The 23,235-nt window shown below is 31.5% G+C and overlaps 1 pseudogene across 2 annotated transcripts; it reads right to left on the bottom strand.

Moving 5' to 3' along the window:
* Positions 1-1,761: 1,761 nt before the first annotated feature.
* LOC149566394 (pentatricopeptide repeat-containing protein At5g16860 pseudogene) lies at positions 1,762-8,179 on the bottom strand (annotated as a pseudogene). Of its 2 annotated transcripts, none has more exons than XR_016362185.1 (2): positions 5,570-8,179; positions 1,762-3,962 (listed from the first exon to the last, which is right to left on the bottom strand). The product of XR_016362185.1 is annotated as a pentatricopeptide repeat-containing protein At5g16860 pseudogene, transcript variant X1 (transcript). The 2 variants fall into 2 exon arrangements; XR_016362186.1 differs by having other exon boundaries at positions 1,762-2,714.
* Positions 8,180-23,235: the final 15,056 nt, after the last annotated feature.

The following is a 23,235-nucleotide window of genomic DNA, read 5'->3' as shown; positions in this document are numbered from 1 at the left end:
CCCTCGATTTTGTATCTTGGTGAGGGTTGGTCGTATTTGTTGTGATTATTTCATATTGAAAGTTCTTTCTATTGTTAATTATACTTTTTCAATATAAAAATAACTGAGAGCTTAGATAATAGTGGTTGGTTATCTTTGGGTTATTCAAAATATTGATCATCATTTATCTTTGATTATCAATGTATTTATCCTTCTTAACTACGAGGGAGTATTAAAGTTTTAATCGATTCAGATGGCTTTATCCTTTACATGTGTTTATCATTTATTAGAAATAATTTATATATGAAAGTTTATTATTTGAAAGAAATTAATATAATAAACATTATATATATATATATATATGAATAAATTAATTAATATTAAGGATATGATTATCAAATAGACAAGTCCCATGTCTTTTCATGTCCCATAAAGAGACGTGTCTATTCGTGTCCTATGTTCAATATAAATGTGAGATGAAGTTGCATTTGAAAAACACATACCAAATACAATGGTAGTACAATTGCAGCGATCCTCCATGAAAATTTATCATTAATCCCTAACTTTTGACTACACCCTAATTCAACCATAAGCATAAATGAGCCCTAATTTTATTAAACCTTAATCTAATAGTAACTTTATTCTAGTTGAGTTATAATTAAACTCTAACCCTAATTAAATCCAACACTAAAACGAACACTAATTTCATGTCTTTCTCTAACCCTTACCCTAACCCAACTCTAACCTATTTATACTCTAGCCTTAATTATAACCACAATTGAATCCTAATCTTGTTTGAACCTTGATCCAAACTAAATGCTAACCCTAACTTATAAGTTTAGCCTTGATTCTACCTAACCCTAATTAAACACTATGCTCATAGAGCCATTACTCTAACCCTCCTTGAACCCTAGCCCAAAATTGAACCCTAAATAAATCCTAACCCTAATTATATATTAATCCAAACTTAACTAACCTAACTATTCATATTACAATTTCTTGTAGGAAGTAGAGTTTGGTCAAGCTTGCAAATAGAACTATTGTTACTTGTAGAAATAACTTCAAGGTTAAGGTTACATATAAATAATAATTTAGGTCTAGGTTTGAAATTATTGTGACTATTTAGATAAGGATTAGAGGTATAGTTAGTGTTATGATTACAATTACAATAACACAAAATCACTATTAGTGTTAATGGTAGAGTTGGGGTAGGCTTAAAGTTAGTTACAATTAATATTACGAGTGCTGTTTGAAATAATTTTATTATTTATAAGGTTACCATTACAATTTACTTGAGACCAAAGGCATATAGGATTTAATTAGGAATATGATTTAATTTGTATTAGGATTCAATAAAGCTAAAGGCTTAAATTATTAACATTAAACTTATTTTGAATTTTATAAATTTATTAAAATTAAAATTCACTAAAGTCATATTTAATTGATTAATTAAAATTAAAATTATTTTAATGAAATAGTTATAATCATTTTTCAACTAGGAACCCTACTAGCACACATTTTTAATAATCGGCAAATTACATAGAAACACACATATTTAATAATCGGCAAATTACATAGAAACATCTATTTGAAAGCATTCAACTTTTTAATTTAATTTTACTATATTATTAAAATAGAATAGTGGAACAAAATTGCCACAATATAAATAATTCCAATGTATAAAAGCAATTCTAACCTTGTTATAATTAATTGATTAAATGAATGTGGAATGATTTCAAATTTATCTTTTTCATATGAATTGTAGTACCTTGGTAGTCTGGGTGGACTCAAAAATTCCCAATGAAGGAAGTTTCTCTTTTTCATATACCTTAAGAAAGTATTACAAATATGGCTCTTAGAGCATATAAAAGAGCTTGTGATATGGCCAGCAGGATTTAACTGTATGGTTTTCAAGTCAAACATATAAGAGATCACGCAGCTCGCTCAAGGCCATCAAAATATGAAGTGCAGTTCTACAAAAGAGATGCACTACAGCAGAGAGTTGTCACATGTAAGAGCTTGTGATATTGCCAGCAGGATTTAACTGTATGGTTTTCAAGTCAAACATATAAGAGATCACGCAGCTCGCTCAAGGCCATCAAAATATGAAGTGCAGTTCTACAAAAGAGATGCATTACAGCAGAGAGTTGTCACATGTACCTATTAATTACATGCTAGATAAGACATACTAATCTAGAGAGAGAGAGAGTTCCTGAAGCGCATAGAATAAGAAAATTAGAGTGGCCACACAGGACTAAAGCTAGAAACCTGAGGAAGAATGCATATCAGACCCATCCATAGGGAAATTCACCTCCAAATCAGAAAGATAAGTTGCAGGGTTAACCAAGTGAGCAAGGATGAAGCTTGCTGGCCTGCCATTTTCTTCAGAGTTTTGAACTTTTTATTAACCGGGCACCTCTTACCATGAACTTGAAACAAGAATCTTTTACGTTACTTTGTGCCCTCAGATAGAAATGGGCAACTATCAACAACAATCAATGTTATCTCAAGATTATTAAGATCTTGCGTTTCCTGCTGGGAAGAGTACGAAGACTCAAAGCATCACCATCTTCCTTAAGCATTACGGGCTTGATTTTAAGAACCCGAGCAACATTGCATTATGGACCCTCCACTACAGTACAGCATGTTGTCAATTTCATTAACTTGCCCCACATTATCACTTTTATACTATAAAAGCCACACGGTGTAATGGTTTTGGAAACCTGTCTAGACATCTGCAAGGACAGCAAATGGATGATAACTTTGAGAAGCCAGTGAGAACCTATTCAACATTTTCAAGAAAAATCCTTGTCCCTGGCATTACAAAGGAACCACAAGACTTCAATAACTAAGTTTCGTAAACTTTTGATTCATTTGCAAATTTTCGTAGTACAAGACACATTTCCAAATAGAATATCAAATTAAACACACTTTCCTTTTTTGAAATAACTTGACCATGTAAAAAGAAAACATTCCCAAACATATTTTTAATGAGTAGATATATTTTAACCAAAATCATTATTGAAATTTGGAAATTTTCACAATGCAAGACATCTCTCCAAAAAGAATGTCAAACAGTCAAACCAAATAATCTTTTATTTTTCGAATAAACTGACCTATTGACGCAGGACAATATTACTGAACATTATTAGGTTGAGTAAAGTTGCAAACAAATGAATGATCAAATTCGAACACCACAAGAAAGTTTCCAATCTTCTCTACCCGGTAATCCAGGGTTACAAATTAAATGATAAAAGTTGTGCATTTTTCATTCAATTCCTGAGAAAATTATTATCAATCCACATTAAATACACAACCCTGTTCACAAGAATGCTATGGTATTCACTCTGTATTTGGATATTACTACCAAGTTTCTCTTCTTCTCTTCATGTCTGTACTTGACTGGACCTCTCTGTTTTTTTTACTCCCTCGACCAATTGTATTCCCCACTCCCACACAGCTCAACTAATGTGCCCTCCTCGCTACTTTTTTATTAGCCAGTCTCTCCATTATGCAACCTCTTTTCCAGTTTTTCATCTTGCCACTGTTGTTAACAGCCATGTGCTCTCTCACTTGGGTCTGGGCTTGTTTTCAATCTTAACTTGCACACCACAGCCTCAAAAATAACTCTTTCCTTCACTGACTATTACCTTTGTCATACCTTTTCACACTCCAAGGCCCTTGGTTATTTTGCTTTCCAATGCAGGGATCAGAGCAATCTCTAGTCCAACATGTGCCTCCCTCTATGCATAGGGTTCCTTGTCTCTTTAGCCTCCATCTCTCAGAGTGCCCAATCCTTAGGTAGTTTTGTCATAAACCTGCCATCATCTTCAGCAATGTACCCTTGGATGTCTCTGCCTCTTCCCTTTACGCTACCACTTAAGGTTTGTCTCTTTGTTTTGTGTTGCAGATTTCTGATTTCTCTGTTTGGGCATTATGAAAATGACGACCCCCTCTTTGCAGTCAAATGGATACGCAGATGTCTGAATGAATATGCACATTAGTGACTAAAGATTCAAATTCAAATTGAAATAAAATAGGTCAATGGAGGTACATTTATTCAAAGAAAAACTAAAACACAAATCAAACCAAAACTTCAACTGAAATCTATAACAAATTCTTTTTGGGTGATGTGGATCGAGAGTCCACCTGGATGCTCCAAAATCACCCATTGAGGAACTAAAATGGTCCAGAACACAATAAAAAAATGACTGATAGACCAATTCATACCCCAAAGCAAACACTTACTAACATTAAGAATCATATCCAATCTTTGAAGCAGCAATAACCATCTTAACAAAGGTATTTTTGGGCCCCAGACATGAGAACTACAGTCTTTGAATGCTTAGCCCTATGTTACCATGGCCTCCTTTTTTTACCGAGGTGCCCATGTGGGTTTGGTCTTGATTCTGGTACGGTGCAAATTCAGCCCTAGGTGCACCCAGGTTACTGCCTAGGTGTCTGGGTTCCCTATGAAGATTTAGTTGAGTTCATATCATCAAAGGTCTAGTGTAAGAAGTTAGAACCATTAAGAAGAGGGAGTAGTAGCCAATACCTCGTAAACAACTTTTCCTAGATCAAAAAGGATACTAACTAATTGAATAAAGTAAATGTTGACTCAACCGAAAGATTTATTTCTTGAATATGAAAGAAAATAATTATAACCTTTTTTGGGGTAAATGAATATCAAATAAAGTACTTCACACGAAAAGGGAAAATTGCGTGGCATGCTCCTTACCTATATCCTGAAGAATCCAACCAACTTCAACAGCCATCATCTATTCACCACAATTGAGAGACACAGTTAACATGTTCTGCACTTGGAGCCATTCTCCTACTCTCTTTATGTTGTGATTCCCCACGATTATAGACAAATCTCTACATAATTGATCTGTCTATTTAAAAGATGCAACTATTTGAATCTCTAGAGACTAGAAGTTTCCATTCCATAAATATGGAGTGTCGGACATAATAATGCCTCACTGCCACTTGAGCCAATACCCCTTCGTGCAGAGGTGACCACGGCTTATGCAAAGACAAGACAATCAAGACTTCGTGATAAAAGTTGACAACATGTTACGTCACTCAGAGCCAGTCTTCTCTCTCTGTGTTATCCACCATTACACAAAAAGCTCTAGATAGTTGGCCTATCTAATTAAAATATGTAGCTATTTCTCTCTAGAGACTAGAAGTTTATTTTCCATAAATAGGGATTATGAGACATACCAAGGCCTACCAGCTACTTGAGCGAATACTCTGCTGCAGGGGTGATCACAGCTTATACTAAAACAAGGCAATTAAGACTTGTGGTATCATAAAAATAGGGCATACTATTATAGAGCAGAAACTAAATTTTATATTGTTTTAAGCATCATGATGTTTCCACATCGTAGAGATGAATAATTGGTGCTAAATTAGTGGAATATAACATTAAGTACCTTGGTGTGTACTTGAGCAAGTAATTGCATTTAAATAATACGAGACATTTACAAGTATCAATTCTGAGAAAGAACAAATAAATATTTGAATTGATAAATAGCTTCATAGAACAGTCCAAATGTTTACTGCATTCAATGTGAATCAATAATACCTGAAGAATGGTACAATACGCAGGAGGAAGCCATCTAATGTAATGATAGAACTGTGCTTCAATCCAAGAGTATCAGGTTTTAGGCTTCAAAAGTCGCCCACAGCTATTACTGCCAAAGAGATAGAAAGCTGATTGTATCAGAAAGATGAGAATTCATTTCTTGAGCATTTCTCGTTCAATTTTCCTTTGAAAATCAACTTCCAATGTTACTACAAAAGGATTTGATTTTCTTTTCTTCCAAATAATGGTAGCGTTAATTATGAGAAGAACGCAATCCATCTTTCAAAGGTTCAAATCATTTGCATCGTCTTATTGATTCTTTCCTAGAAATGTTGTAGGTGCCACGTCACTATATTCTTGTGGTGCTAAAAGGTGCCTTGTGCCATTATGTGATATGTTAAAATATATTATGCTCCGCACAATGACCACACCATGTTTTCATTTCTGCTAATCCATTGCACAGAAGTAAACTTGTTTCAGGCGTATAACCACTCCATATCTCCCACATGGAATGCATGTATCTGATTCTTCACCTCTATTCTGGACCATCCAGGATTCTTTTGCAACCCATGCTCTCTCATTTTTTCCCTTACTTTAGCCTGATCGTCCCATCGCCCAGCTGCTCCATATATGTTACACATCAGCACGTAATATCCAGGATTTTCAGGATTTAACTTAAAAATACATTCTGCCACACGTTCTCCAAGTTCAATAGCTGAATGAATTCTACAGGCTCCAAGCAAAGTGGCCCACACAACAACATTAGGTTGTATTGGCATTTTCTTAACGAATCCTTCTGCTTCATCTAAGCAGCCAGCTCGACCAAGTAGATCAACCATGCATGCATAATGTTCCATCCTCGGAATGATTCCATAGTGTTCTCTCATCATATCAAAGTATTTTCGACCTTCTACCACCAGCCCAGAATGACTGCAAGCTGATAGAATTGAAAGAAAGGAAACGTCATCTGGTTTCATGCCAGACCTTAGCATTTGAGAGAAGAGTATGACAGCATCTTCACCTTTACCTTGCATCCCATAACCTGCAATCATGGCTGTCCACGAGAATACATCTCTCTTAAGCATTCGATCAAATACTTGGCGAGCAAGTCTAATACTCCCACATTTGTTATACATGTCCACGAGGGCATTCATTACTATAATAAATGACTCAAATCCATTTCTTAGTACAAAAACATGGATCTCCTTCCCCTGTTGCAAATTTGACAGATGGGAAACTACTGGGAGAACACTTGCAAGTGTGACATTGTTAGGTTTCATGTCTGCCAGTTGCATCTGTCGAAAGAAACCTAGACTTTCCTCATCATATCCACTGTGGGCATAACCTGCAATCATCGCATTCCATGAGACTACTGATTTTTCAGCCACTGCGTGGAACATATGATAGGCATTATTTGAACTTCCACATTTGGCGTAGACATCAATAAGGGCATTTTGCACAATGGCGTTTGACTGGAAACCATAACGTATTGCATAACCATGGATTTCCTTGCCAAATTGCAAAGTTGCTAACTGGGCACATGCTGGAAGAACGCTTGCAGCCGTAACTGAATTGGGTTTGAAATCTGCCACAATCATCTTCCTCAAGAACTTCAATGCTTCATTAGCATTGTTATTTTGAGCATGACCTGCAATAACAGCATTCCATGTAACCAAATCTGGTGCAGAACCCATGGCCTGCATTTTCTCAAATAACCTCATCGCCTCCTCGCAATGCCCATTCTGAGCATAACCTCCGATCATCGCATTCCAAGAAACCACATCTACTTTAGACATTTTGTCAAACACTTGACGTGCTCGATCCAACCGTCCGCATTTCGCATACATGTCAACAAGGGCATTTTCCACGAATCCATTAACTTCAAGTTTACTCCTGCTAATGTAATCGTGAATCTCCATACCTGCCTGCAATAAATTCAATTGCGCGCACGCCTTGAGAACAGGGGGAATCGTATAATTATCAGGCTCCAAGCCTGCCCTCCGCATTTCGTGGTACAACCAAATGGCTTCGACAAAATGGCCGTGCAAAACGTATTGCGCAATAATGAGGTTCCACAAGAAAAGGTTTGGCTGGGGCACTGTGTCAAATACTTTCCGTGCGTCCATTAATCTTCCGCTGTTGGCATACATAGCTACAAGTCTTGTTTGTATATACATATCAAATTCATTTCCAGTTAATATCAGGCGTGCATGTATTTTCTGACCTAATTGATGGTTTTTCATGTTGGCGCATGTCAGCAGCAGAGAGAAATAGTTGCATGAGTTCCTCCAAGATGAAATTCTGAGATCACCGTGAATGAATCTGAGAAATTGGAGCTTGGCACTCTTCTGATAGACTATCATTGAACACACAAAAAAACGCAAATGACAGTTTTTAAGAAGCTTTGTAAAGTTATGTGTTTGTTTCCAATCCGCTACCTGATGAGGCGTGTTCTTCTGCAAGTACCGCAATGTCGAGTAAGATCAAAATATGTGGAAAGCTTTGTGATGCTCCCCTTTCTCTTCTTCCCACTCGACCAAATATAAATATTTGAAAATTTGAGTGGACAATATGAAATTTCGCTCTCTTTTCTCTGAACTTTTTGCAGGGTAAAATTTATACGGCTCTTCTTGGTGAAAGTCATACCATGTAACGAATTTAGACTAGCAGTGGCACGTTTTTGTACGTTTTTGTGCGATGAGTAGATAGGAGTGATTTGTTTTATCTAATGAAAAATTTATATCACTAATGACTTTCAAAAGATTTAATAAGTTGATAACATATTGATAAAGAACTTCTTGAAAAATATTCGATACAAGATATATACAAGGTCAGTAAGATAACCCTAATCTTAATTGAATTATAAGCTTCATTATATCCTAACCTTAATTAAACATTAACCTTAACTAAATCTTAAACTAATGATATCATTTCACAAATAATTTCAAGCTTAATTCTATTTTAATTATAACCATGAATACAGTATTTCTCTTATACCTATGATAGAAAATCAATCCTAATTGAACCCTAATCCTAACCTTACTTGAATCTTTACACTAAACCTATAGATATGATAATGGTAAGGGTTGGGTTCTAGTTAAAATTATGGTCAACTTTAGGACATACATAATATTTAGTGTTAGGGTTTTAAGGTTTGGATTAGGTTGTGTGTATGAGTTAGGGATACCTAATTATTATTAGACTATTGTTAGCACTATAGCTAGGTTTAAGGTTTTAATCATTATTTAAGGCTAAGGGTTAGAATTACAATTAGTTTTTAGGTTTAAATATCTTTCTAATCATAACCCTAATCTTAATAGTACTACTAACCCTAACCTTAAACCACGTAATCGATTATAATTATAATTATATTCCAAAATCTAATACTTACCATAAGATTATTCCTATCTCAATCTTTAACCATAACCTTTACCATAAATATCAGTCTAAGCCAACTCACAACTTAATTGTAATTATCATTTTGCACTAAAAAAAGATAACTACAATGTTGAGCAAAAATATATGATTATTTTAAATTTATCCATCTAATATTATTTCTATCTATAATATGTTACCCTTATCATAAGCTTTACATTATTATAAATATAAAGATATCCACAGCTATAACATATAATCTAGTCCTAATCCTAAAAGCATTAATAACCCTGAGGTTAACCTTGACCCTATCTCTACTCGTAAGCATGATGCAAATTCGCTAATCATAATCCCTACCCTTGATCTAATGCATAACATAACTTAAGTATAACTATCATTCTAACATAAAAAAACTAACTACAATGTTGAGAAAAACACTATAATAATAATAATCATTGTATTCCTCTAAAATTTCTAACTATAATATTAACCCTTATCCAAAGCTTTACCTAAAAATAAGTTCATAAAGATACTTCTAATCCTAAGGGTAACAATAAACCTAATGTTAACGTTTACCCTAGTTTTAGTCCTAATCATGATGAAAATGTTAATCATAATCTTAACCCCTGATCCTAAGCATAACTCTAACTTGACCTTAACCATAAACCTATTACTAACCCTAACCAAGATGTAAAACCCAATCCTAGCCACAACTCTAATCATAGCCATAACTCTAAACCTTGACCCTATCCATATCCATAACCCTCCCTTTGGAAACCATAACCGATATCAACACCCTAACCGTTTTGGTATTTAGTTTATAAATTTTCCAATTTATATATAACACTACTCTATTTCAAATTGTAAGGTACATTCAATATATGTATTTTTTTTCTTATAATTAATTTAGAGAAGGTTATTCAAATGTAAATTTTTAATATCTATTATATTTCATAGAAAAATATTAGATAAATAACATTAAAAAAGAAAAATGATCAAATAGTGATTTTAGTATTTTCTATTAAATGAAACTTATACTATACAATGGTAGAATTTTAGTAACTTTAAACGCATAGAATATTGTTTTAGTAGTGAAACTTTAAATAGAAATTAATCTACATATGTAATACTATTTTTATCTATTTATCCCTTTTTACATTGTTACCCAGACATTTTAGAGGGAGGATTAATTATACTAATTAATTAGAAAGAGAGATTAGTCCTCAGGCTAAACCAAACTTTCTCTCTCTCCATACTTTTCTCTCTCCATGTACTCCAACTTGTAGAGAGAAGTTTGGGGATTGAGTTTGAGTTTCCTCTCTCATTCCATTTTCTCTCTCCATGTACTCAAACTTTTAGAGAGAAGTATGGATTTGGGTTTGAGTTTCCTTTTTCAAATTTTCTCTCTCCATGTACTAAAGTACTCTCTCTCCCTGTACTCCAACATTTTAACCTAATCCTAACCCAAACTCCCCAACCCAAAATCTACCTCTTAAAACAACTACTGGCTGGAAATAAAGTTCACACGTCATTCATGAAGGTAATAGTAACAAAAGCAAGACCATAACTATTGATGATACCTACCATTGCATTAAGACAGAGCTCTTATTTCGAGGATCGAAGTGGTGTGCTCAGAAGATTCCAAAAACCAAGGGTTTGATCCCAATGTGAAAGAAGACGGCACCGGCTACAGTGCAACATATTTGCACCGAGCCGGGCAGGTATAAACGCTTGCTGCCCGCACTTGATGTCTCGTGCTGACAGTACTGTCAGATGCTGTCAGCAAAACATTTGACTGTACTAGCGATACAAACAATTTTAGTAAATGCGTGACAATCCACCGGCTTCGATTTCTTCTTTTTGGGAGAATTTTATTTTCCATAGTTGAATTTATCGAGAACGGATTTCCACTTTTTAGAAACTGAAAATTGGGGGTTTGGTTTTCGAATTTGACCATATTTTATTTTATAATATAAATATCTGTCAAAGGCTATATTCTAAAACTTAATTAATTTTCATCAATTACAAACTTTTTTTTTTTATTAACTTAAATATTTCATAATATGATTTTTTTTAATCGAGGTTATCCATAAACGAGTTTTGGGTACTTGATAGAGGCCCATGCCCACGTGTGATATGATTATTTTAAAATAAATATATCTTAATTTATTTAATAAACACTTGCATCCCATAAATTATATAAATGATTGAAAAAAAATTGTAAAAAATGAATTCCACATCAATTTATTGATTCAATAAAAAATATCAAATTTTATAAAATTAGATTTTGAATTAGTACACCACCTAAATCACCCATTATATAAATTATTTTTAGTCATTTGTATCACTAGTTACATTATTTTAAAAACTTTATATCTTTTACACAATTGCATACTTTATAACAAATTTGATTTTTGCAACAAGTTTTCCACTTAATTTAGATTTACTATTCAATAAAATAGAATTAACTACTCTATGTTTAAAAAATAAAAGTTCTAAAACTTTAAATTTTTAGATTTTTGAACTTAATTGAACTATAATATTAGAATTAATTCAAATAATGATAATTTTAAATTTTATTTATGCTTTTATATATTAAATAATTATATTAGAGATTTTTATTATAACAAGTAATACACCTAAAATTTGGAATGATGAATTTAAGAAATGATTTCTAATTGATTATAAAAAATCATGAAATATTTCTAATATTTTTTATTTTGATATGCATAATAATACTTACAATTTAACTTATGAAATATGTAAACCTAAATTTTGGAAAATATATTAAATTTATAATAATATTATAGTAATAAATTTTCCCTGCCCGTTTGCCCTGCCCGTCCCTTCACTACTCCACTATCGTTCACTAACATGAAATAAGTTCCTGTGTTTACCGTGCATTATTTCCTTCGTTTCAAAGTATAACATTGATTTCAAAGGGAAAGGGACTAGTTTTATTTATTAATCAAAATTGTTTATTTTTTATGTGTTTTTAGGAATTTTATTAGTTTTATTTTAAGATTTACTTTCATGTTTAAAATTATAAATAATATTTTTTTAATTTGAATATTTTTAGAAAAAAATCTTAAATAACTTTAAAATAAAGAATACTAAAATAATTTTTAAAGAATTATAAAATATTGGAAACTTCATTAAATTAGAAAAAGTTTATATTTGTAATAATATTTTGAATTATAATTTAATCAAAATCTTGTACTGATTTGATTTAAGTCAAATTGTAATACTTTTTATTTAAAGAGATAATATGATATGCATAATAATATTCAAAATTTAATTTATAACTTAAATTTTGAAAAATAAATTAATTTTTATAATACTATATAGTAATAATTTTAAGTAATCTAAGAACTTACTATTAAATAAATAATTTAATGGTATTGGGGGAGTGGCTCATTGCAAATAAGTTGCATTGTGGTAAGTCATGCCTAATTTTTTATGCCCAGATATCGCCTCGTACTCACATTGGAGTCTAACACTACAATGTCCTTACTTGCCACTATTTAATTTTGTACATAAATATTAATTTATAATATTTAATATTTGTACATAGATATAATTTTTTATTTATATAAATTCAATATTTATTTTTAATAATTTAAAATTATTTTATTTAATTAAAAAATAAAAAAACTATACAAATATTGATATTAATAAAATTTTAAACATCATTTTAAATTATCTACATAAAAATTATATAATAATTTTTTTTTAATATTTAGATTTGATAGTAGAAATATATTTTATTTAATCTTAAATAATTTATAAAATAATAAGTCCTTAATTTACTTACATTTTTAACATTTAATAAATTTATAGTAAATTTTATTAAAAAATAATATGGAAATGTTGGCTTAAATTATAAATAAAAATAATAGTTTTTTTTTTCAATATAAAGTAAAAATATATTCTATTTACTTTTGAACAATTTATTTAATAGTAAGTTCTTAGCTTACTTAAATGATTTACTATATAATATTATTAAAAAATTAATATATTTTTCAAAATTTAAGTTTACATATTTCATAAGTTAAATTGTAAGTATTATTATGCATATCAAAATAAAAGTATTATAAATATTTCATGATATTGTATAATCAATTAGAAATCATTTCTTAAATTATTCATTCCAAATTTTACTTGTTATAATAAATATCTCTAATATAATTATTTGAATATATAAAAGCATAAATAAAATTTAAAATTATCATCAAATTATAATTATAATTTAGTGGATATAATCTCAAAACTTTTTTTTTCTTCTAATATATTGATTATTTTAGTATTAGTTATATTGTAATTATTTAAGATTAAAAGAAAATGTCTTTGTACATATCATTTTACATATCATGCTAAGTTTTTATTTTTTTTTAAATAAAAAAATAAAAAAATAGAAATAGAATACACACACACACACACGTTTTAAAAAATTCTATATAAAATTAATAATATTAGAATATTGAATGAAATAAATAATATAGTTGTTATATATTAATTTATTATTTTTATAATATAATTTGTAATGATTTAAATCAATCTATATAATTGCAATAAAAATAATAAATGAATAATAAATAGAAAAGTAATTGTATATATTAATTATAATACAAAATAACAATAAGTTAGTAGGTATCTAATTTATATACTTCAAAAATACTGAAATGATATTCATTACCATCTAAATAATATGAATATGATTATGATTTTAATATAGATATTATCTCAAGCCTATATTCAGATTGTTAAGTTATATTAAAAATAATGTCAGGACGGTACTGACTTTTATCGATGCTGCAGAAAACTGCACAGGTGATGGATGTAATGTACTATACGGCTCAGCAAAGGACAATGGAGTCAGTCAATAGACGAGCAGGGCAAATGGGCAGCAGCTCGGTGCAAATATGTTGCACCGTAGCCGATGCCCTCTACTTGTGGTAGAGTGGTCCCCACCATACCATCATCTTTCTCCATCTTATCCATCATGCCTCTACTCGTGTTAATAGATTCAAGTGGACTTAGTCATTGGTTAAAGAAAAGGTCTAGTTAAGTGGCATAGAAAGTAGGAATAGTTAAAGAGGGAGTGTTAATAGATACAATATAGTGCATAGGTTTAGAAAAACTAGGGTTAGTGCTTAGACTTTAGTGCTAAGAAAGTCTAGGAAAGGGCCACGTAGGAATAAGTTATGTTAGGAGTTTGAGGTGGGCCACGTGGATATAAGAGGTAAGGGAGAAACAAATTTTAGGATAAAGTGCATCGATAGTATTAGGAAATGTTTTAGTTTATGCATAATATTGTTAGGTTAGAGATCAAGCACTATCATGACGAGTGGATATGTAAGGATTAAAATGAGTCATGTGGGGCTTAGAGGAATATACGGAAGTTAAGGTTGTTTAATATAATGCGCATGTAATAATTACAAGGTAGGTTAGATATCTATTTTTAATTAGTGAGTAGCAATGTAATAGTTAGAGACTAAATGTTATTAATATGTGATAGCACAAAAAGAGTAATAAAGTTAGTTAAATAGTGATTTGGTTTTAGGATTTAGTATATTTTGGTTAAAATAGATAGTTGTTATTATTATTATAATAGGGTGGTGTATATGAATTAGTTAGGATAGTATAGTGATTTACTTATTTTATAATACTAATTATAGTGAAATATAAATGCTAGGTTTAAGGAATCATGCAAATCACTAATAATAAGAAGTGCAAATGATATATTATTTAGGATGCAACATAGGCTAGTACCAAACAAATTGTATATAAGTATAAAATGAGTGATTTGTTTATCCCATGTGAAATTTAGAATGGTAGGAAAATGAGGTAAGGTTCATGTATATTGGGATCTAAATTCATTAATATAAAGTGTGATCAAATAACTTCAAGTGTTGTTAATGAATGGTTATATGGAGATAAATACATGTACATATATTTGACAAGCAATTGACTAAGTTACAATTGTAAATACAAACTTATCTCCAAGGTTATTCACTCATTCCTTGTGAAATGACCTATAGAAAAGAATGTGACTTTCAATCGGGTGAAACTATGTTTCCACCACCCCCATAGAAACACATTTTAATGTCATTGAATTCTTTGTGTGTCTAACCTAGAAGTAAGAAGAAGACCTCCACCACAATTATGAGGACCAATTCGATTAAAGATTTGAGATTATGTTGGAACCTTGTATAACTAATATATATCCCAAACTCTTAGTCTTCTGTAACCTAGTATAAAAAAGTTTAGCTTCCTATGTTATATCCTAAACATTACCTATAAAAAATAAATTTAAAATTTAAAATAAATAAATAAATTGTAGTTTTGTTTACCCTAAAATTTTGGGCATGGCAACATCAAGCGTCAAATTGCCAAAGATTAACCATAATGAGTCAAAGATGGGAGAGAACTTAATGCATAGAAGAGTTCTAATCAAGTAACCAATCAAAGAGGAGCCAAAGCGTAGGAGAGCCTTATTCAAGATAAGATGTAAAATACTTGGCAAGGTGTGCAAGTTTATTGTGGATTCAGGTTCAATAGATAACATAATCTCAGAGGAAGCAGTAAAGAAGCTTAAGTTCGAGAATATACCCCATACCAACCCATACAAGGTGACATGGATGAATAAGGGGTAAAGTATACTTGTGAAGGCATAGACATGGGTAGAGTTCTCCATTGGAGGATATAAAGACAAGCTAATTTGTGATGTGTTACCTATGGATGCATGCCATCTTCTATTGGGAAGACCATGGTAATATGATAGAGGAGCCATCTATGATGGAAAGGAGAATACCATTTCTTTTTTAAAAGGATGGAAGGACCTTCAAAATACAATCATTAATAGAGGAAGGGAAAACACACAAAAAAAAATCCTAGTGTCCTATTAAGTAGTGGCAAAGATTTTTTTAATACTCTTCAACAAAGAGGTGAAGAATATGCTATAATGGTTCAACCTAAAGAAAAAGAAGAGACTATGCATGTACCAATACCTAAAGAAGTGCAAGATCTACTTGGGAAGTTCAAGGATATGATTAGTGATGGGACACCTCCAATATTAGCTCCTAAAAGGGATATTATTGATTAGACAGACTTTATCCCAGGGGATTCTTTCCCAAACAAGGTAGCCTACAAGCTTTCCCTAGAGTAAAACCAAGAAGTGGCTAGACAAATGCAGGAGATGTTAGACCAAAGCTTGATCAAGAAGAGCATTAGCCCTTATATAGTACCAGTGGTATTGGCATCCAAGAAATGTGGGAAGTGGAGGTTTTTTATTGATTCTAGGTGTTAGAATATATAGTCCATTGATATAACTAAGAGGGCGGGGAATGAATTAGTTATCCAACTATTATCACAATTATCAACCTTAAAAAAACTTAACCATATGAGCAATATCAACTAAAAATATAAAAAGATACTTATTCACAATAAAACTAGATATGTTATCTAGGGAAACCCTTGACAAAGGGAAAACCCCAGTGGGGATAGTGCCCACAAGATGATGTACTAATATAATTATTCCTTATTAGAGGACATACTCTGTTGGGAGTCTATGAATTCATTCAACATGTATGCATCCCTATTGGGAGACATTAAATCCCTGTTAGGAAATTCCAACCCTATTAGGATTTGTAGAAGAAAGCTAGACCCACAACCTAAATAGCTTCAATAGAAAGACCAATGAACCCACTATCCAAATGATCTCTGTATTATTCCTTGCAGAATAATATAAATGTATTTTATTATTCCTTCTTCTTTTTCTATTTTGTCACATGGACTTCTGCTCCTTTTGATCTTGTAACTAGATCACAAATCTTGCATCCAATATTTCCTTGGGTTGCTTACATGCATTTAGTAAGCATTCTGCTCCTTTTCACACTTTGCACTTCATACAATGATCACAACACATTACAAATAAGGGAAACGTATTTTCCTTAATACCATATCTTTATAATAATTTGGTGAGTTGGCCTTGAGGCTTTCCCAATTAATTGTAATTATAATAGCACTTTTAGCTTATAGTCTATTTAAAACTTCACACATGTGATACTAGGGATTGGGCACTTGTTGACATCACCACTTGACTATCCTCTATCACTTCTTGACTGCACATCTTTTCATTGCATCTCAAATGTAAGTTGTGTAGGAGCACCACACACAACCAAGCCAAAGTTGAAGTTAATGGAGACCTCAAAGACCCTCAAAACAAATTAGGAGGATGGAGTGTATAAGCAGGGTCATCGAATCAATTGGAGGATCTTAAGACCTATAATGAAACTAAAATAGTGCAATTCCTCAATCATTTTGTAAATCCTCAAAAGGACTAATAGTTGGTCGTAATGGACCAATTTTGTCCAAGTTTCAATGATTTTCTTAATAAGGTTTCTAGGAGTCTAAGATAGGTTGGAGGCGAGTCTAGGACTTTAGGAAACAATTAGGAAGGAGTTACAAATTCAAGTAAAGCCATTTATGGTTTTAAAAATTCAAATTTTCAAATAATAACTGCTATCTCAGGAAACTATTGTTTTTTTATGTTTTGGTTTAAACATTCAACTCAACGCTAAGAGTTGGTTGGATTAGTTTTGGGAGTTATATTGGAGTCCTTTTAATAGAAAGAGAGTCTCTATTATGGGATAAAGAAAGTGAGATTGGTGTATAGATTGGTGAAATACAACAATAACACTCTTTGTGTCTACAAGTTTTTTCATTCTTGAGAATCTCAAATTGATTTTTTTGATATGTCAATGAATCAATAAGGTTATTCATTTAGTATCACTATTTTGAATGTATTTATCTTTTCAATAAAGTTGTTGTAGCACCAATTTGTAGGACATTTTCTTTGTCTATTACTATTATTGTAGTAGAGTTTAAGGAATGGGAGTCATTCCATTAACAATATAGGGCCTAATATTCATGGGATGACCAAACTAACTTGTACTATTAAGTGCTAACTGAGCATATATAGGAATAAGCAAGACAATGTGAGTTCAGTCATAATTGTGAAGGAAGAAATAGTGAAGTGATGGATTGGGTAAAGTAGTAAGCTTTCCATCCAATCAAGGAGTAGTTTTATGATTGGAATCACCCTGGGAGGTTGGAGTGAAGGTGATTTGATCATCAATTTTTTTCAAAAGTGTGTAGAACCAAAACATTGGGAAATATTCAAATCTAAATATTCAAAAAAAAAAAATTATATAATTTTTATGTAGATAATTTAAAATGATGTTTAAAATTTTATTAATATCAATATTTGTAGAGTTTTTTATTTTTTAATTAAATAAAATAATTTTAAATTATTAAAAATAAATATTGAATTAATATAAATTAAAAATTATATCTATGTACAAATATTAAATATTATAAATTAATATTTATGTACAAAATTAAATAGTGGCAGGTAAGGACACTGTAGTATTAGACTCCAATGTGAGTATGAGGCGATATCTAGGCATAAAAAATTAGGCATGACTTACCACAATGCAACTTATTTGCAATGAGCCACTCCCTCAATACCATTAAATAATTTATTTAATTTTAAGTTCTTAGATTATTTAAAATTATTACTATATAGTATTAGAAAAATTAATTTATTTTTCAAAATTTAAGTTATAAATTAAATTTTGAGTATTATTATGCATATCATATTATCTCTTTAAATAAAAAGTATTACAATTTGAATTAAATCAAATCAGTACAAGATTTTGATTAAATTATAATTCAAAATATTATTACAGATATAAATTTTTTCTAATTTAATGAAGTTTCCAATATTTTATAATTCTTTAAAAATTATTTTAGTATTCTTTATTTTAAAGTTATTTAAGATTTTTTTTTTAAAATATTCAAATTAAAAAAATATTATTTATAATTTTAAACATGAAAGTAAATCTTAAAATAAAACTAATAAAATTCCTAAAAACACATAAAAAATAAACAATTTTTATTAATAAATAAAACTAGTCCCTTTCCCTTTGAAATCAATGTTATACTTTGAAACGAGGGAAATAATGCATGGCAAACACAGGAACTTATTTCATGTCAGTGAACGACATTGGAGTAGTGAAGGGACGGGCAAGGCAAACAGGCAAGGCAAATTTATTACTATAATATTATTAAAAAATTAATATATTTTCCAAAATTTAGGTTTACATATTTCATAAGTTAAATTGTAAGTATTATTATGCATATCAAAATAAAAAGTATTAGAAATATTTCATGATTTTTTATAATCAATTAGAAATCATTTCTTAAATTCATCATTCCAAATTTTAGGTGTATTATTTGTTATAATAAATATCTCTAATATAATTATTTGAATATATAAAAGCATAAATAAAATTTAAAATTATCATCAAATTATCATTATTTGAATATCTCTAATGTAATTCTGATATTATAGTTCAATTAAGTTCAAAAATGTAAAAATTTAAAGTATTAGAACTGTTATTTTTAAAAAATAGAGTTGTTAATTCTATTTCATTGAATAGTAAATCTAAATTAAGTTAAAAACTTGTTGCAAAAATCAAATTTGTTATAAAGTATGCAATTGTGTAAAAGATATAAAGTTTTTAAAATAATGTAACTAGTGATACAAATGACTAAAAATAATTTATATAATGAGTGATTTAGCTTGTGTACTAATTCAAAATCTAATTTTATAAAATTTGATATTTTTTTATTGAATCAATAAATTGATGTGGAATTCATTTTTTACAAATTTTGTTACTTTAATATTTACTTTTTCAATCATTTATATAATTTATGGGATGCAAGTGTTTATTAAATAAATTAAAATATATTTATTTTAAAATAATCATATCACGCGTGGGCGTGGGAGAGATCAAGTACCCAAAACTCGTTTGTGGATGACCTCGATTAAAAAAAAATCATATTATAAAATATTTAAGTTAATAAAAAAAAATGTTTGTAATTGATGAAAATTAATTAAGTTTTAGAACAATAGTATATAGCCTTTGACAGATATTTATATTATAAAATAAAATATGGTCAAGTTCGAACCAAACTCCTCCAATTTCCGGTTTCAAAAAAGTGGAAATCCGTTTTCCGTAAATTCAACTATGGAAAATAAAATTCTCCCAAAAAGAAGAAATCGAAGCCGGTGGATTGTCGCGGAATTCTCGCCTTTACTAAAATTGTGTGTATCGCCAGTACAGTTAGATATCTCTAACTTTGCTGACAGCATCTGACAGTACTGTCAGCACAGGACATCAAGTGCGCGCAGCAATCGTTTATACCTGCCCGACTCGGTGCAAATATGTTGCACGGTAGCCGGTGCCGAAAGGAGTCACGTATCATATATGAAGTACCATCTTCATAGTCATACACAATATTCCCCAAACTCATGATCTGAAAAAGATATTAAACGTGCAGCTGATGTATCAAATAGATGTGACCAGTTGTGCTATCATCTGTGCAAAGGCACGGCTATTTCTTCACTGGAGGAGCTCAGGAGATTGAAGAAGGAGATCACTGAGGGTTACAGGAGCAAATGGAGGGGTAGGTTCCTCAATTCTTTCACCAGCCATCGTATCAAGCCCTGGTTCACTGCCCTATCTGCGTTTTCTGCAATTTTTATCTTTATCTTTACATTAACTCAAGCTCTCTCCTCCATCAATGAAGTTGCCGCTTATTTCTGTAAACGGGAATCTAAAGTCACGGGAGAGGATTTCGCAATGGAAAGTAGAACAATGTGTTTCAAAAAAATGGTAAATAAGAACATTTACACGGTAAATATGACTTATCTGTCCTGTCATGATATGCTTGTGGAAACACAGAGCGATACAAACATTGCTTAGTTTGATGATAATTCTCCAGCGAAGGAAGGCATTCAATCGTTTGATTAAACTCCCGTCTTAAGTCAGCTATTTCTAAGCCGCCAATACAAGCCTTGGACCAACACGTGAGTAGACCCATTTGAAGACAATTTGGAGCAGATTATGTATTCCAAAGGTTTGACATAATACGTTGATGCATTAGTAGGCAGAGAACTAAGTTTCATTGATACTCCATAATGCACAGAGCTGAAGAAAATACAGGCATGCGGTTTTATTCAAGGCTGGTATTATTGATATGGTAGCTATGACTAGGAATTATTAATCTTTTCCCATTCCTATTCAAGAGTTTGGTCATAAACGTGCAACTCCAGGAATAATACCGCCAACTCAATCGGTTTCTCTCACCCCCCTAAAATGGAATAATGGTCACGCATATGAATGATTTGACTTGATATCATCAGATCATTGTGAGATGGCAATGCATATATAGTTGTTCAAACAGTGATTATGACTTTATATTATTATTATATTCAAAAAAGCCAGCCGGAGATTCAATTCAAATACATCTCAAATGATTAAATAATTGAATCCAACTCAGCAATATCAGTTTGTAACAAAGGCATATGCAGCTTCGATAGGCATGAACACAACAACACTACAAATGTTCTTAACTGTTTGACGGAATGCCAAGTCTAAGTACACCCACATTAATCAAACAGAGCTACTGAATTGTTTGACAAAATGCCTCTGTTGCATATGAGACGTGTGCATTGTCTAGAAAAAGTGGACCAAATGGTATTGATAAGGGATTGAAAAACATCATGTGAATACTCCAGATAAATGCTGGATTCTTCAAGTGAAGTAGAGATTTTAATAAAGTTTCACAATTGCTTGAAGAAAATAGAACACGGAGTTTGATAAAAAGCAAAGTGATTATTGATTTCACATTCTAGCCAGGACAATACTTGATAAGTGATACTATGAGGTATAAATTTCAAGGTAAACAACCCCCTGTGATATTAAAAAAGCATGCTTTCCAAAATATCTGACACAAACATGGCGCATATAGAAGTTGCAGACTTCTAGAAAATGATGAGCAGAGAAGATAAATCACCACTGGCACATCAAACATTGGAAAGTGGTCTAGCCCATGCAGGAGGACATCCATTCGCAGTTCAATGTGTGGAATTGGTTTTAGAATGTATCAAGGCATATGATCAAAATTTTAGGGACATCAAGACTGCAAGAGGTAATGTCGTGGCAAGACTAGATCCAATATCTATATCCATCATGTTTAGATTGCCAATAAGAGAGGAATTCACAAAAATCTCTAAAGAAGGTGCCTAGGGATATTTTCATCAGAATAAGAAAACATGTCTCAATGTCATTGCTAGAAGTTGGCTTGACCAACCCAGACGAGGACAGTCACAGTCGCCAAGAGTGTTACGTAGGAATATCTTTAATGAAGACATTTCTAATATGATAATTCTTCTCAATAGAGTGGTGGGAAATCAAACGGCTGAAGATTTTCAAGATTGGATGTTTTATATACTAGTACCATCACCACTGGAAAACAATTTATAGATTGGGGAGAAATGATTAGCGATGCCCTCCATCACCAGTTAACAGGATTCAATGCAGATCAAGGGTTTTACATGTCCTCGTATCTAATGTATGCAATTGCTAGTATGAAGTCATGGCCCGGTCTAAATCCTCATGGGGAGTATAGCTTAACCATACAAATTTATAATTATTAACCCCAATTGTAATTAAAATAGAGCAATGCACACTTCCGCAGGATGAATGATGCTTTCTCTATGCTCACAGCCAGGGAGGTACAGGGAGATATAGGACTTAGAATTTCTCCTGAAGCAGCTAGTCTCATTAGTATTTATGGTAGCTTCTTCATACAGTACCCCCGATTCACTTACATCCACATTGGAGGTTTTCAAGATTGTCCTCTCATGCTGCCTCGCTTCGTAGATGGCAAGTTGGTACTTTCAGAAGTTTGCAAGCAAATTGGTCAAGTAAACAAAAAGTGTAGGAACAAAAGATCAATCCCTTTCCCAATTGGCATTGGACATTACAGTTGTCTATCTTCTTCGGATGCTAAAAATATCGAGAGATCCATAGTGAACATAACTTTACTCTCTTTCTACGGTTGCTTTCCATTTGATGGCAGCGAGTATGTTAAAAATAACTTGGCAGTTGGACCTGGCTATCTTCATTTCCCTATAATGGAAGATTATTGGGAAAACTGTGAGAATGATTTTGAAGTAAGAAAAAGGGATTGGATGAGATTTACAGTACAACAAATTATTGATTACAAAATGGGATGAGATGGGACAGGCATAACAGAGGATGGGTCTGACTTGATTGATCCTTACTTCTTTGAGCGGATACAATTATTAGAATTGCCATATATTAATTGGTCTCTGCCAGAATTGAAAGACCTAAAGAAAAGGACTTTCTTTGTGA

This window comes from Cupressus sempervirens, chromosome 3, assembly GCF_028749045.1.
Source record: "Cupressus sempervirens isolate cs-2001-9-10 chromosome 3, ASM2874904v1, whole genome shotgun sequence".
Taxonomy (NCBI): Eukaryota; Viridiplantae; Streptophyta; class Pinopsida; order Cupressales; family Cupressaceae; genus Cupressus; species Cupressus sempervirens.
The sequence above is the reverse complement of the archived record's forward strand: the minus strand, read 5'-3'. Positions and strand labels throughout refer to the sequence as shown.